At 42.3% G+C, this 13,752-nt stretch overlaps 1 protein-coding gene across 1 annotated transcript in view; it reads right to left on the bottom strand.

The window, feature by feature from the left end:
- LOC127618218 (protein delta homolog 2-like) overlaps window positions 1–3,082 on the bottom strand; it is a 58,450-nt gene extending 55,368 nt beyond the window's left edge. Inside the window, exon 1 of the mRNA XM_052090552.1 lies at window positions 2,951–3,082. The gene's annotated coding sequence lies outside the window, so the exon portion shown is untranslated. The remainder of the gene's footprint in view (window positions 1–2,950) is intronic.
- Between the last annotated feature and the right edge of the window lie 10,670 nt (window positions 3,083–13,752).

The raw sequence follows: 13,752 nt of genomic DNA, 5'->3' as shown, positions 1-13,752 counted from the left end.
TACCTAAAGACGCATCTCTTCCATCTGAACCTGACTTAATCCTATTAATGCACTGTTTTCTTTAAAAAACAACAACTTTGAATCCACTCTTTTACAACTGTCTCTAACATATTTTTGCCCCTTATGATGAATCACTGACATTGTATTTCTCATTTGTAAGTCGCTTTGGATAAAAGAGTCTGCAAAATTAATAAATGTCAAATCAGTTCAAACATGTCGGACAGGAAATTCCACATGTAAACACATTTGTAAATAGTTTTACATCTTGTTATAATTGCATGAATGAGTGCGCATTGCTTTCATTTCACAATATCGACAACAAAATCAAAATGTTCTTGGCCGCGGGATAACGTGTGCAATTGGATACAGATGAATGACAAGCAAAGCAGCCGACAAGGTAACCTGAGATCTCTCTCCTTAGAAACATTGCAATGGTTTGATTTATGACTACTATGTGCTTGACCTTCTCAACCCAACCAGCTCCCAGTGTCTCCAAGAAAATACAGTTGCCTGATGCAGTTCAGTAACTGTGACCCAACAAACCATGTATGCTGTGTTAGTATGATAATGTCACCATTTAGTATTACAACCATTTGAGCACCACTGCGTCTCATGTAATTACACCAAAAATTTTAATACTGTCATCATTTACTCACCCTCATGTCAGAGTCGATCACTGAATTATCAAGAGTTTTGTCAAATTTCTTCAGAAATTAACCATTTGTGCGGTTTGGAATGACACGAGGGTGAATATTTGATAACATAATTGACATTTTTGGGTGAACTGTTTCTTAAAATTGTCTCAGGAGTGTAATAAATGAAAACCTATTTAGCAAACAAGACACAATTTTATTGATTTTTGTGGATTTTCAATTTTGCATGAGTACTCTAAGTGAAACTGAAACTCGTTGTCTCAGGAAAGTGCCTTAACCAGTGGGCCTAAAGAACAACCTGTGCATTAGCTTTAATATAATCATCAAGAGTGCTCTTTACAAGATCAATGGAAACCCTTTCAAAAAAATTCCAATGAGGAGCCATATAGACCAATTCTCCCTGACAATGTGAACACTTAGTGAATTGACTGATATCCTCTTGCCTTCTTAGGCTAAGTGATAGTAAAAAGTGAATAAGAATGGCTGTCAAGGTTGTCTTGGGCCTCTATCAAATATGGGCTTGGGGTACATTATTAATTCTTGCATCTCTCAACCAGAGGAATGTAAAAAAAATTTTTAAATGACCCATATACAATATAACAAGAAGGTCCTTATACAATTCTGCCCTTTATTTAAAATAATCAGAGCCGGTGGTTTGTAAATAATTACAACAATGGATAAAAAAATATATTTTGGTGTTTTATTCTGACTGCTGTCCTATAAAAAGGATAGTGGTTGATGGGGCCATATTGAAAAAGGGAATACCGTAGAATGAAATATACGCTAGAGGCTAATATTAAATGAAAATACAAACAGGGCATTAGCCTACCCATGTACTTCAACGCATACTTAACACATGCTTAAATCACTCATAGCATTTTATGCACTTTTAACCAAGATTTAAGGACATGTATAACAGTTTAAAACAACAGAATTCTCAATACACATTTTTTCATATATAATACGTGTTACACATATTCACTAAACTGGAAAACACTCTGGGCTATAAATCATTAAATTAGATGTGATAAATATTAAATGTAAATAGCCAGTTCTCACATGTATGCACAAATGTGGTCAAATTCAACACATGCAATCCATATGCATCCTTCAAAAATTCCCTAACAAACACTCAGTTTTACCATACAACTCTTCTGAACACGTATTTAATGCAATTTATGGGCATTTTGTGTAAAAATTTGATATTTACCCAAAGAATTCTCAACTGATGAAGAAAAGCGGGAGCTCTCCTGCCCAATGTATGTTTTCACGTCTCTAACGCCAGCGAGTGCCAGAAAGCAGGTGTCGCAAAACTCCGGTTCTTAAAGGGGCCACGTCCAATTTATGACTAGAATTCAATTAAATTACATTTCTCCACTTGTCTACATAAATATACAAAACGCCATACATAACCTACAAGTCAAAGGTTTGGGCACACTTAAATTAATTTATGTTTCTTGTCATTTTAAAAAACAACTTCTGTCTTCTTAGTTTGTTGAGTGAATGCTTTCTCACTGTCCAAAAAAACACTTGTCTTGAGATGAATTCAACAACCAAGTCAATTTAAAAACGCAAGTGAAAAAAATATTCAATGAAAACAATTTGGACGGGTCTTGATCAGGAAGTGGGCATGAGCATAATGGTAGAATTGAGTCATTTATAATTTAGAATTGAGTGGTTTAGGGGGGAGGGGTTGAAAAAGTGATAGGGGTTTGTCAGGGGGTCAAGGATTGACTGGTTAGTTTCAGCAGTTAGCCCCAGTTGGTAGATGCCGTAACTTCACCGTTATGTCTGCTAAAAGCTTCTAAATAAGTTTCTTATTTAAAGGCCATTCAAAAGTATGCAATTGTATATGATCTATAAATACATATTAAAAAAAAATTTTTTTTTGCAAGCGACTAATAGTGTAAATTACAATAAATGCAATACAATTAGACCCGAAATGTGTTTTAAGAAGTAATTAGGGTCAGTTGACTTCAAAAGGGAGCAACTGTAATGCTAAGCCTGTGTGTATACTATTTATCTGCATGTCAAAATTTTGAATCTATATAAATCAAAAGTCTATCAGTGATTTTATGTACTGATCAAACAATTAGTAGCATTATACATTTAGCATATTATAGCAATCGCTCTTTTTAAAATAAACGTTTAGTGAAACCATTCTTCAAAGTAACATGATGAAAAGAGTCCATGTGTTTAACAGATTGTTCCTCTCCTCCAGCACACGTGTCTATGCTTGCTTGAAAGTGTCTAATTATGTTTAAATGCCACAAGCTCACAAAGCAGGAAAGATTTACCTGTGCTTGAGTCTGAAAGGAGGGAAACCTTAATCCGGCAGTCCAAAATAATGCTGTTTTTCTTCTTTTTCATCCAGATCACCATCACACTCTTCTATGACAGCAGAACAAACTCTCTGAGGCTGTTTATTGCTTACTGCAAACTGTGATCTTATTCACACGGCCCTCGAGTGCAACTGTATGCTGGGAACCACCTGTCTGTTGGCTGATCCTGTTCCATACGTCACTGTTATTAAATGATAATGCAGATGTGACATTGCCAATGTGTGAGACATATAAAGGCCAACTAAATATTTATAGCAGTTTGAGTATATGATAAAAGACTTTGAAAGGGTTTATAGCTGATCAATAAGTCACAAACACTGTCACAAGCTGAATGCAGTCATTATTTAGACAGTTCATCATCTTATACGGGAAAGTAATAGGAGAGTTATATCAGCTACAGTAGATCTCTGAGTTCACACACTATTGAGTGACAGCACTGTAAATGAAGTGGGGGCTACATGGCTCTAAAATGTGTCTGTGAATGAAATCAAAGATGTGTCAAGAGAGTGATAAAACCAGGCCATAGTTAATACTGTTTTTATACAGATAATAGTATATCTAACATATTGATTTTTCTCATATCAAGAAACGTGTGTCTCTGATGCTCTAAAAAAGTAGTGGGACTTCAGTGTTTGGAAAGAGCCTATAGTACACTGTAAAACCAATTGTCAGGTAACCTAAACAATGCGATTTATACATTTATTGTTTTTATTAAAATTAAAAAATATATTTTTTAAAATACCTGACAAATTAGTTTACACCAATATAAGAAATGTCTATGGGTTTGATTGAACAGAAATAGGTCCTTGAGGTACAGTATATAGCAGGTTACTACTGTTTTCAGTGTATTTGTGTCTGCAGTGTGTGAGCCATTTTCAATGTTTGGCAGATCTTTGATTGATTTAAAGGTTATAGTGTTAAATGAAACTGTTGATATAAGTGTTCATAATGTATTCACACACCTGTCAGCTTTAAATCATATGTAGCCTGACTGTGTAAAGGAGCCTTCAACATGTATAGGACTATACTGAGCACCACCATCATACAAGCCCTGGCTGTCACCCCGTACCTCTATCTCATAACATTTCTCATGGATGTGAGAAATCTCCCCTCAAACTGTTTTGGAAAATATTCAGATTTGGACTCAAAGCAGAAGAGATCACATGTGTGTTTCCTCAAAGTGGTCTGCGTCACCATTAGATGGCTAAAATAACTGGACACCTGATCTCTGCTGATCGAAGGGGGTGAAGATATTAGTAATACATCGTGAATCAATCAACAGACAGAAAAGGTGACAAGCAAGGACAGTGAAGACGGCACTATGATGTTTAATTTAGAAGATACACCGTTTAAGAAACAGTTCCCCACCCCCCAGATTACTAGAAGTCATTGGAAAACAGTTATAGTTTGGTAAATCTCACGAAAATATGTCTAGTGACATACTTCTGCCCCAAAAATACATAAATAAATAACATTATTTTCCATTTTTATATACACTACGGTCTAACATTTTGAAACACTCATTCTTTATTATAATTTTTTTTCTATCACATTGTTTAGTATAATTGTAAAATCATCAAAACTATGGAATATTTTCAAATATTTAAGCATATGCCTTCAGATCAAAATGATTTTTAATATTGTGAGAAACATTTCAGTCAAGTGTTTCTAAAGTTTTAATCGGTAGAGTATATAATATATACTACATATACTGTGGTGGCCAAAATTTTGCCACCCTTGGCAAATATGAGCAAAGAAGGCGTTATTGTTTATCCTTTTGATATTTAATTCAAAATATTCACAAAAATCTATCCTCTAATGGATGTCAAACAATTACAAACACAACACAAGTTTGATCAAAAACTAATATTTTGTCATATATGTGTGGCACAATTATTGGCACCCTTTTATTCATTACTTTGTGCAACCTCCCTTTGATAACAGCTCTGAGTCTTCTCCTATAATGCATAATGAGGTCGGACAACACATGACAAGGGATCTGAGACCATTCCTCCATACAGAATCTCTCCAGATCCTTCAAATTCAGAGTCCACATGGTGAACTCTCGTCTTCAGTTCACCCCACAGGTTTGGCCATTGGAGACTGGGATGGCCATGGCAGAACCTTGATTTTGTGTTGAGTGAACCATTTTTGTGTTGATTTTTATGTGTGTTTTGGATCATTGTCTTGCTGGATGATCCAACCATTTCCCATTTTAAGCTTTCTGGCTGAAGCAATCAGGTTTATATATATATATATATATATATATATATATATATATATATATATATATATATATATATGTTTGAGTCTGTGATGCCATGTATCTGAACATGATGTTCAGGACCTTTGCCATAGAAACAGCTCCAAAACATTAAAGATCCACCACCATATTTAACCGTGGGCATGAGGTACCCTCTCCAAGTGCGGAAAAATTATCTCTGGTTGTTTACTGACAACAGCTCTATTTTTGTGTTATCTGACAGTCCCAATTGAAGTTCCAGTAGTGTCTGGCAAACTGAAAACGCTGGAGTTTGTTGTTGGATGAGAGCAGAGGCTTTTTTTCTTGAAACCCTCCCAAACAACTTGTTGTGATGTAAGTGACGTCTGATTGTAGTTTTGGAGACTTTCTGACCCCAAGACCAAACTCTTTTCTGCAATTCTCCAGCTGTAATCCTTGGAGAATTTTTGGCCACTCAAATCATCCCGCTCACCATGCTTGGAGACAATATAGACACACGTCCTCTTCCAGGTCGATTCTTAACATCTCTAGTGTATTGGAACATCTTAATTATTGCCCTGAGGTGGAAATGTGTATTTTCGATTCTTTAGCTATTTTCTAAAAGCCATTTTCCATTTTGTGAAGCTCAACAACCTTATCATAACTTTATTATTTGATCTTACCTATTGTGATAGATGACTAAGGGAATTTGTCTTGTGTGTTGTTTAATATTTATACCCCTCTGAAACAGGAAGTCATGGCTGAACAATTTCATGTTCCTAGTCACCCAGGTGTACTAAAACATATTAAATATGAATGGGAATATACTTAAGATATATTTTACTCATAAGAATTTCTAGGGGTGCTAATAATTGTGCCACACATATATTTGACAAAAATATTTGTTTTTGTCCATTAGACTGATTAGAGGATAGATTTTTGTGAATATTCTGAATGAAATATCAAAAGGATAAACAATAAAAGTTGCTCTTTTGCTCCCTTAGGAGTTCCCATAATGCAACTGTTATACTTGTATGTTTCTTAGTGTTGGTCAGGGATGGTGCAGTGGAGGTGGTGAAGTGAGATGCTATTTCAGGTTTGACATACTGTACGGCTCTTGGCCTTTGAAGTATGAAGTACAAGAAGATGACTTTTATATCGATGCTGTCATCTGTCATGTCAACAACTATATATTGAAAGATGAGCAGTGTATCGCTCAGACTTGCTGACTTGCACGATCTTTTGCAGTTTTCCATTAGAGACGGGCCTTTGAAGAGACCAATATCACAGTCCTTCAAAAATAAACCTGATGGCTGTAACGGAAGGGCCAGGGTCAGCCAGATAATTGTAAAAGATGTTTTTCTATTTGCTATTGATTTTATATGAGGTTTACAATTTTTATGATAAAGTTTCATCAATATACCAGCCTGTCTTTTTAAAACAATGTTGATAGTGACTCTCTTTAAAGTTTAAAAAAAGACCAAAAGTTATCTTAAATGTTAATGCAACTTGTGTGTCATATTTTAAGTCTTATGAAGCAAACAAATTTACAGTGAAAATCATTACGTTTGTTCAGGGCCGCATTAAGGTACTGCAAGTTGTCAGAAATTGAAAATTAAAAAGACAGATGGGATCAGGGGTGTTGCTTGCATTTCATGAGGTAAGGAGTTTGCTCGGTCCCCCCTTGGTGTTCGCTGTTGGTTCAGGTTTTGGGGGTCCCCACATTGTTGGTCCACAGGGAGTACAACAGCAGGGGCTTGGCCTAATAGATCAGAGTCTCAAGGAAAGCCCCCCCCAATCTCAAATCAAGGCACCATTAAACACACTTCACTAGATGATGCACAGCAGATGTTACTGTCCAGGCAAGCTTCAGAGGTGAGCTTAACTTCAGAGCCAAACCAATTTCCAGAACTATTGAACAGCAAGTTTCTTTATTCCCATATTGATTAATCACATTCCTACAGTGGCAATTTCTCAGGGCCATAAAAGCCTTCCCTGCTGGCCTAATATGCTAAATAAATACATATTTTTCATCCTTTCTTTCTCAATCACCCTTTTCCCTATGTATTTTTAATCACTTTCCACTCTTAATAAATCTAAAATCAAATAGAGAAAAACAAAACGTTTATCCAGTCAGAATTTACTCCTCGATGTTTACAAGCAAAGTGGGACAGCTGTTTCACAAATCACATGCCCGAAGCCGAGCTTGTTAGCCGAAGCAGGGTGTGAGTCTGAACTCCTCCCCTCAGGCCTTTAGAATTTCTGCAAAATCCCTCAGCAGTGCAAATGAATGGGCATCTAATGTCAGATTGTCAGATTCATCAGACCAATCAGATTGATTTATTTGTTCTTGGTGAGTGTGATATTTAGGATGTGTCCTGGTCGAGGCATTCTAGCTGGCCTTAAGTGACACAATCATGCTTTAAGTGATGTAATTCAAGAGCGAAGAGCACGGGATCTTGCTGACAAGTCGGCTGTCACTGCCACACCACTGAGAAAGTGATCCTTATGCATTTAAAAACAAGAGATGTTCTGCATGATCGCTGCGATTGCTTAATTTATTAAACAGGAAAGAAGGACTGATTTTCACTTCAAGTAAATTGGTAAGTGCTTTTTGCATTGTTCTAGCAACATCAGGAGTTTCCTAAGTGTATATTAAGCTGCTTGAGCATTCAGTGTCAGTTTTGAAAAGTAATGCTGCATTCCATTCAACTCGTAAAGTTGGATTTTACAACTTCCTACTAGGAAAAGTGCAATGGAATGTGTCTTGAAGTCAGAATTACAACTTAGGCTCGTGCAGAAATGATCAACTCCGATTTCGCAGAGATGCAGGTGCATGATGTCACACAAACATGTCCACATTCAGGGAGATATACAAAGTAAGTGATAAACAGTCACTTTATTAAGTAATATAAACAACCACACTCTACATCGCCACCTTGTCCCATGTGATATTAAGTTATCAGTAATGACATAAAGTGGTCGCTATGATGTCATAATATGTTTTTATGGTGTTATAATTCACCCTTTATGATGTCATAATTGTGGCTCTATGATGTCCTAATGCAGTTTCTATGATGTTCTAATCGGACCTCTATGATTTCATAATGGGGTCTCTATGATATCATAATGGAGTTTTTAAGGTGTCATAATTCTACCTCTGATGTCATAATGTAGTCTTTATGATGTAATCATGGTGCCTCAATGATCTCATAATGGGGCCACTATGATGCCATACTGGTGGATGTATGATGTCATAATTCAGTCTTTATGATGTCATAATGGAGGTCTTCGTCACACAAAGTGATTTTATTGCTTCAGAAGACTTAAAATGTTACATGAACATAATCATTTAAAACCAAAACCAATATTTGATGGTACAAAAGGCATATTTAGGCAGCATAAAAGTATTTCACATGACTCCAGTTGATCAATTAATGTCTTCTGAAGCAAATCAATAGGTTGGTGTAAGAAACAAATTGATAATAAAAATGTTTTTAACTTAAAAATGTTGCTTCCACCCAGCGCTATATTGCTGTTTGAAATGAACTAATTCTCGCATGACGTTCATTCCTCTGTTGTATTCAAATCGCACTTACGACTTCTCGCGTTAACTCGCCACAGCATTTAAGTTACTGATGCGTCGACTGCAGACAGGAAGCGATTTTTTTACGTTTATAAAGTTTTAATTATCTATTTGTTTCTTACACCAACTCTCTATGAGAAATAATATTTTGCATAGATTTTGCAATATAAGAAATTATATTTTGCATAAAGATAATAAAGCCCATTTTAGGTCCACTATCCCAGATAACAATGAGTCGGCGGGCCACTGGTGGTGCTCCGGTGCTCCTAACATATGTTCTTAGTTTGAAAAAACGTCTAGGTTACGTATGTAACCTCCGTTCCCCGATGGAGGGAACGAGACGTTGTGTCAGAGAAGCGACACTAGGGGTCTCTCTTGAGCGCCGATATTCACCTCTGAACTATGAAAAAAGGCCAATGAGAGTTGGCAACCAGTATTTGCATGTCCCGCCCCTGGACATATGGGTATTTAAGCGGCGCAAATACGGGAGTTCATTCAGGATTTTTCTGAGGAGCCGGAAATGGTCCGGCCACAACAGGGGCTCGGCCCAGCGACGTGGCAGGGGAGACACAACGTCTTGTTCCCTCCATCAGGGAATGGAGGTTACATATGTAACCTAGACGTTCCCCTTCTGTCGCTCTCTCCACGTTGTGTCAGAGAAGCGACACTAGGGGTCCACTTAAAAAGAGCCATGCGCTGAGCCATGTACGTTGTAGCGTGGCCACATAAGGGAAGGTTTTATATATGGTTCAATGACTGAAAACTAATTATGTTTGTCATTTATGCCTATTAGTTGTATTACTTTCCCCTGTAATCTGTCATTCCCCTCAGCTGTTGTGTGTTGTTCCCTGATCTCTGTTCACGCGAGATCTTCGCGTGAATTCATGTTACGTGTTTTCCTGCCACGTAAACAGGAACTAACTGTCAGTTTCTATTTAAAGAACCGCTATGCCGATTAACGGGGCTCATTTGCGAGTACGCACACCTACAAACCTGTTCACACATTCAATTGAATAACGCTGGTGACTGACCTCGGAGCGCTGAGACGCCGTTCCTCTTTGGAGGTATTTCGTTTGGCTCGCTGCCAGGATTACTTTTTTATCAGAGGACATTGGTCTGTCATCTATTCATCACTCCATCACTTGATCACGCTCACGGACGATACAAACACCCGGTGAGGCTGATCCGAACACTTTTGATATCTCTGTGCACTCTGGACTTCACTATTACATGTACATACACCTTGTGTTGTTATTGTTGTAAATATTATTGGTATTGTAAATACACTTGGGTTTATTGACTTTTTCATCAGTGTGGATATATTTATTTTCTCCACTCCATTACCTATCAATAGAAACAGTACGGTAGATCCCAATATTAGTGTAAACTCCTCTATAATATATTGGAGAGTGTTACAACATGATCTGCTGATACAGGAGCGAGCAGGTATTCCTACGTGCAGAATGACCAACTGTATCAGGCTGCACGTACCCTTCCCCAATGCCCCATTTAAGCCATCAGGATTCCTTATCGTTACCCTGGAGGGGGGAACAAGGTGATGGCCGCCAACATGGGAACGGGCCAGCCTGGCTGGGCCTCTTTTCTCTCTATGTTTCTCGCATAGAGCAACTACGGCCGGGGCCCTTACACGCATTGAGGGAAGGGGGTCTTATTAGGGCGGAGAAGACCCTGCGGAGGCCACACCTACCCGGGAGGGGAGGCAAATTTTGAGTGGCAAATACATTGCATGGCCTATACTTGGTCTTATGTGGAAAAGTAGTGCGGTGGTAGATCCAGCCTCGCAGAGGGGGGAAGCATACAGCACGGCAACCGAGGCAGCTGTAACTGCCTAAGGGAAACACGAAGTCAACTCGTCAGGGGACAGAACCGTGGTTTTACACACAGGGGGAGTCCGAACAGGAGGCCTTACCTGTGGGGCACCTATACCAGTACAGGGTAGCTTGCGGTACCCGCAGTGGTTTGGGTCGGCGAGTTCCTCCGCTGAACTGTGACCCACGAGGGCTAGGGAGGAGTCAACCAGTGTCCCAAACCTGGGATCTCCTGGGAATGAAGGCACACTGTTTCCCCTGGTTAGGGGGAAGGGCGCTGGGTGCAAGCGATTCACCCGGTCAGATCGTGGACGTGCCACCGAGTTCTACGGGCTCGGTACCTGAGAGAACACGGGACGATACTGACTCAACTTGGAGATTATAGAATCTCGCAAAAGTGTTAGGTGTTGCCCAGCCCGCTGCTCTACAAATGTCTGCTAGGGCAGTGCCCCTAGCCAGTGCCCACGAGGACAAAACACTCCTGGTGGAGTGGGCTCGGACCAGCAAAGGGGGGGGGGGCACGGCCTGGGTGTGATAAGCCAGGGAAATGGCGTCGACAACCCAGTGGGCAAGTCTCTGCTTGGAGACAGCATTCCCTTTCTGCTGTCCCCCAAAGCAGACGAAGAGCTGCTCAGAGCGTCTGGTGCTCTGTGTGCGGTCCAGGTAAATACGTAAGGCATGTACTGGACACAGCAGTGAAAGGGCTGGGTCTGCCTTCTCCCGGGGCAGCGCTTGCAGGTTCACCACCTGATCCTGAAGGGTGTGGTAGGAACCTTGGGCACGTAGCCCGGTCGCGGTCTTAGGATCACGAATGTGTCCACCGGACCGAACTCCAGGCCAGCGTCGCTAACAGAGAACGCATGCAGGTCCCCAACACTCTTGATGGAAGCGAGCGCGATCAGCAGGGCGGTCTTGAGAGAGAGGGCCCTGAGTCCAACTGAGTCAAGCGGCTCGAAGGGGGGTCTCCGGAGTCCCATAAGGATGACCGAGAGATCCCAGGAGGGAAACAGGTTAGGCCGGGAGGGAGTCATCCTCCGGGCACCTTTTAGGAACCTGACGATTAAGTCGTGCTTACCAAGAGACTTGCCGTCTACCGTGTCGTGGTGGGCCGTGATAGCAGCAACATACACCTTGAGGGTGGAGGGGGACAGCCTCCTCTCCAGCCTCTCCTGAAGAAACACGAGCACTGACCTAACTGCGCACTTCTGCGGGTCTTCGGCTCGGGAAGAACACCAGTCCGCGAACAGACGCCACTTCAGGGCATAAAGATGCCTGGTCGAAGGGGCTCTGGCTTGGTTAATAGTGTCTATGATGGCCAAAGGTAGGCCGGCTAGATCCTCTGCGTCCCGTCCAGGGACCAGACGTGGAGATTCCAGAGGTCTGGATGCGGATGCCAGAGCGTGCCCCGTCCCTGAGAAAGAAGGTCCTTCCTCAGGGGAATTCGCCAGGGAGGGGCTGTCATGAGGAGTGTGAGATCCGAAAACCACGTCCGGTTGGGCCAGTAGGGGGCCACCAGAGTGACTTGCTCCTTGTCCTCCCTGACCTTGCATAGCACCTGTGCAAGAAGGCTCACTGGGGGAAAAGCGTACTTGTGCAGCCCCGCGGGCCAGCTGTGCACCAGAGCATCTGTCCCAAGGGGAGCCTCTGTGAGGGCATACCAGAGCGGACAGTGGGAGGTTTCCTGGGAGGCAAACAGGTCTACCTGGGCCTTGCCGAACCTGTCCCAAATCAGCTGGACCGATTGGGGGTGGAGCCTCCACTCTCCGCTGGGCAAGTTTTGTCTTGACAGTGCGTCCGCTATCACATTGAGGTTGCCGGGGATGTGAGTGGCGCGCAGTGACTCCAGTCGCTGCTGACTCCAAAGGAGGAGACGACGGGCGAGCTGTGACATGTGGAGGGAGCGTACTCCGCCTTGGCGGTTTATGTAGGCCACCACCGTGGTGCTGTCTGTCCTGACTAGGACATGCTTGCCACGAATCAAGGGAAGAAATTTCTTCAGGGCAAGAAAAACGGCCAGCAGCTCTAGGCAGTTGATGTGCCAGCGCAGCGGGCCTCGGTTCCACTGGCCTGCGGCTGCGCGCCCGTTGCACATGGCACCCCAACCCAATTTGGAGGCGTCGGTTGTAACCAGAACGCAACGGGACACCTGCTGCAAGGGTACTCCTGCCCGTAGAAAGCAGAGGTCTGTCCAGGGTTTGAAGGTTTGGCGGCAGGCAGGGGTAACTTCCACGCCGTGTGTGCCGTGGCGCCATGCTCGTCTCGGGACTCGAGTCTGGAGCCAATGCTGAAGTGGTCTCATATGCATCAACCCCAGTGGCGCGGCCGCCGCGGAGGACGCCATATGCCCCAGGAACCGTTGGAAACGTTTCAAAGGGACCACGGTGCCTGGTTCGAAAGAAGCGAGGCATTCCAGCACTGACTGAGCATGCTCGTTGGAGAGACGTGCTGTCATTGAGACTGAGTCTAACTCCAAAACCGAGAAAAGAGATGCTCTGGACCGGGGTGAGCTTGCTCTTTTCCCAGTTGATCTGAAACCCTAAACGGCCGAGGTGCTCGAGCACCTGGTCTCTGTGTGCGCATAGTAATTCCTGCGAGGAGGCCAAAATGAGCCAATCGTCGAGGTAATTGAGTATGCGTATGCCCGCTCTTCGTAGCGGGGCAAGAGCCGCCTCTGCGACCTTCGTGAAGACGCGAGGGGACAGAGACAGGCCGAAGGGGAGGACCTTGTACTGATACGCCTGGCTGTCGAACGCGAACCGTAGAAAGGGTGGATGTCGAGGGCGAATTGAGATGTGGAAGTACGTGTCCTTCAGGTCTACCGCTGCGAACCAATCTAGATGCCGGACGCCAGATAAAATTTGTTTCTGGGTAAGCATTTTGAACGGAAGTTTGGACAAGGTCCGATTGAAAACTCGCAGGTCCAAGATCGGTCGTATGCCGCCACCTTTCTTGGGTACAACGAAGTAAGGGCTGTAGAAACCCTTCTTCGTTTCGGTCGGAGGGACAGGCTCTATCGCGTCCTTGATTAGAAGGGAGGCGATTTCCTCGCGCAGGGAGTGGGCATGTTCGCTGTGCACTGCGGAGGAATGAACGCCCACGAAGGGGGGCGGAGACCTGGCAA

This window comes from Xyrauchen texanus, chromosome 24 (genome assembly GCF_025860055.1).
Source record: "Xyrauchen texanus isolate HMW12.3.18 chromosome 24, RBS_HiC_50CHRs, whole genome shotgun sequence".
Lineage (NCBI taxonomy): Eukaryota > Metazoa > Chordata > Actinopteri > Cypriniformes > Catostomidae > Xyrauchen > Xyrauchen texanus.
The sequence above is the reverse complement of the archived record's forward strand: the minus strand, read 5'-3'. Positions and strand labels throughout refer to the sequence as shown.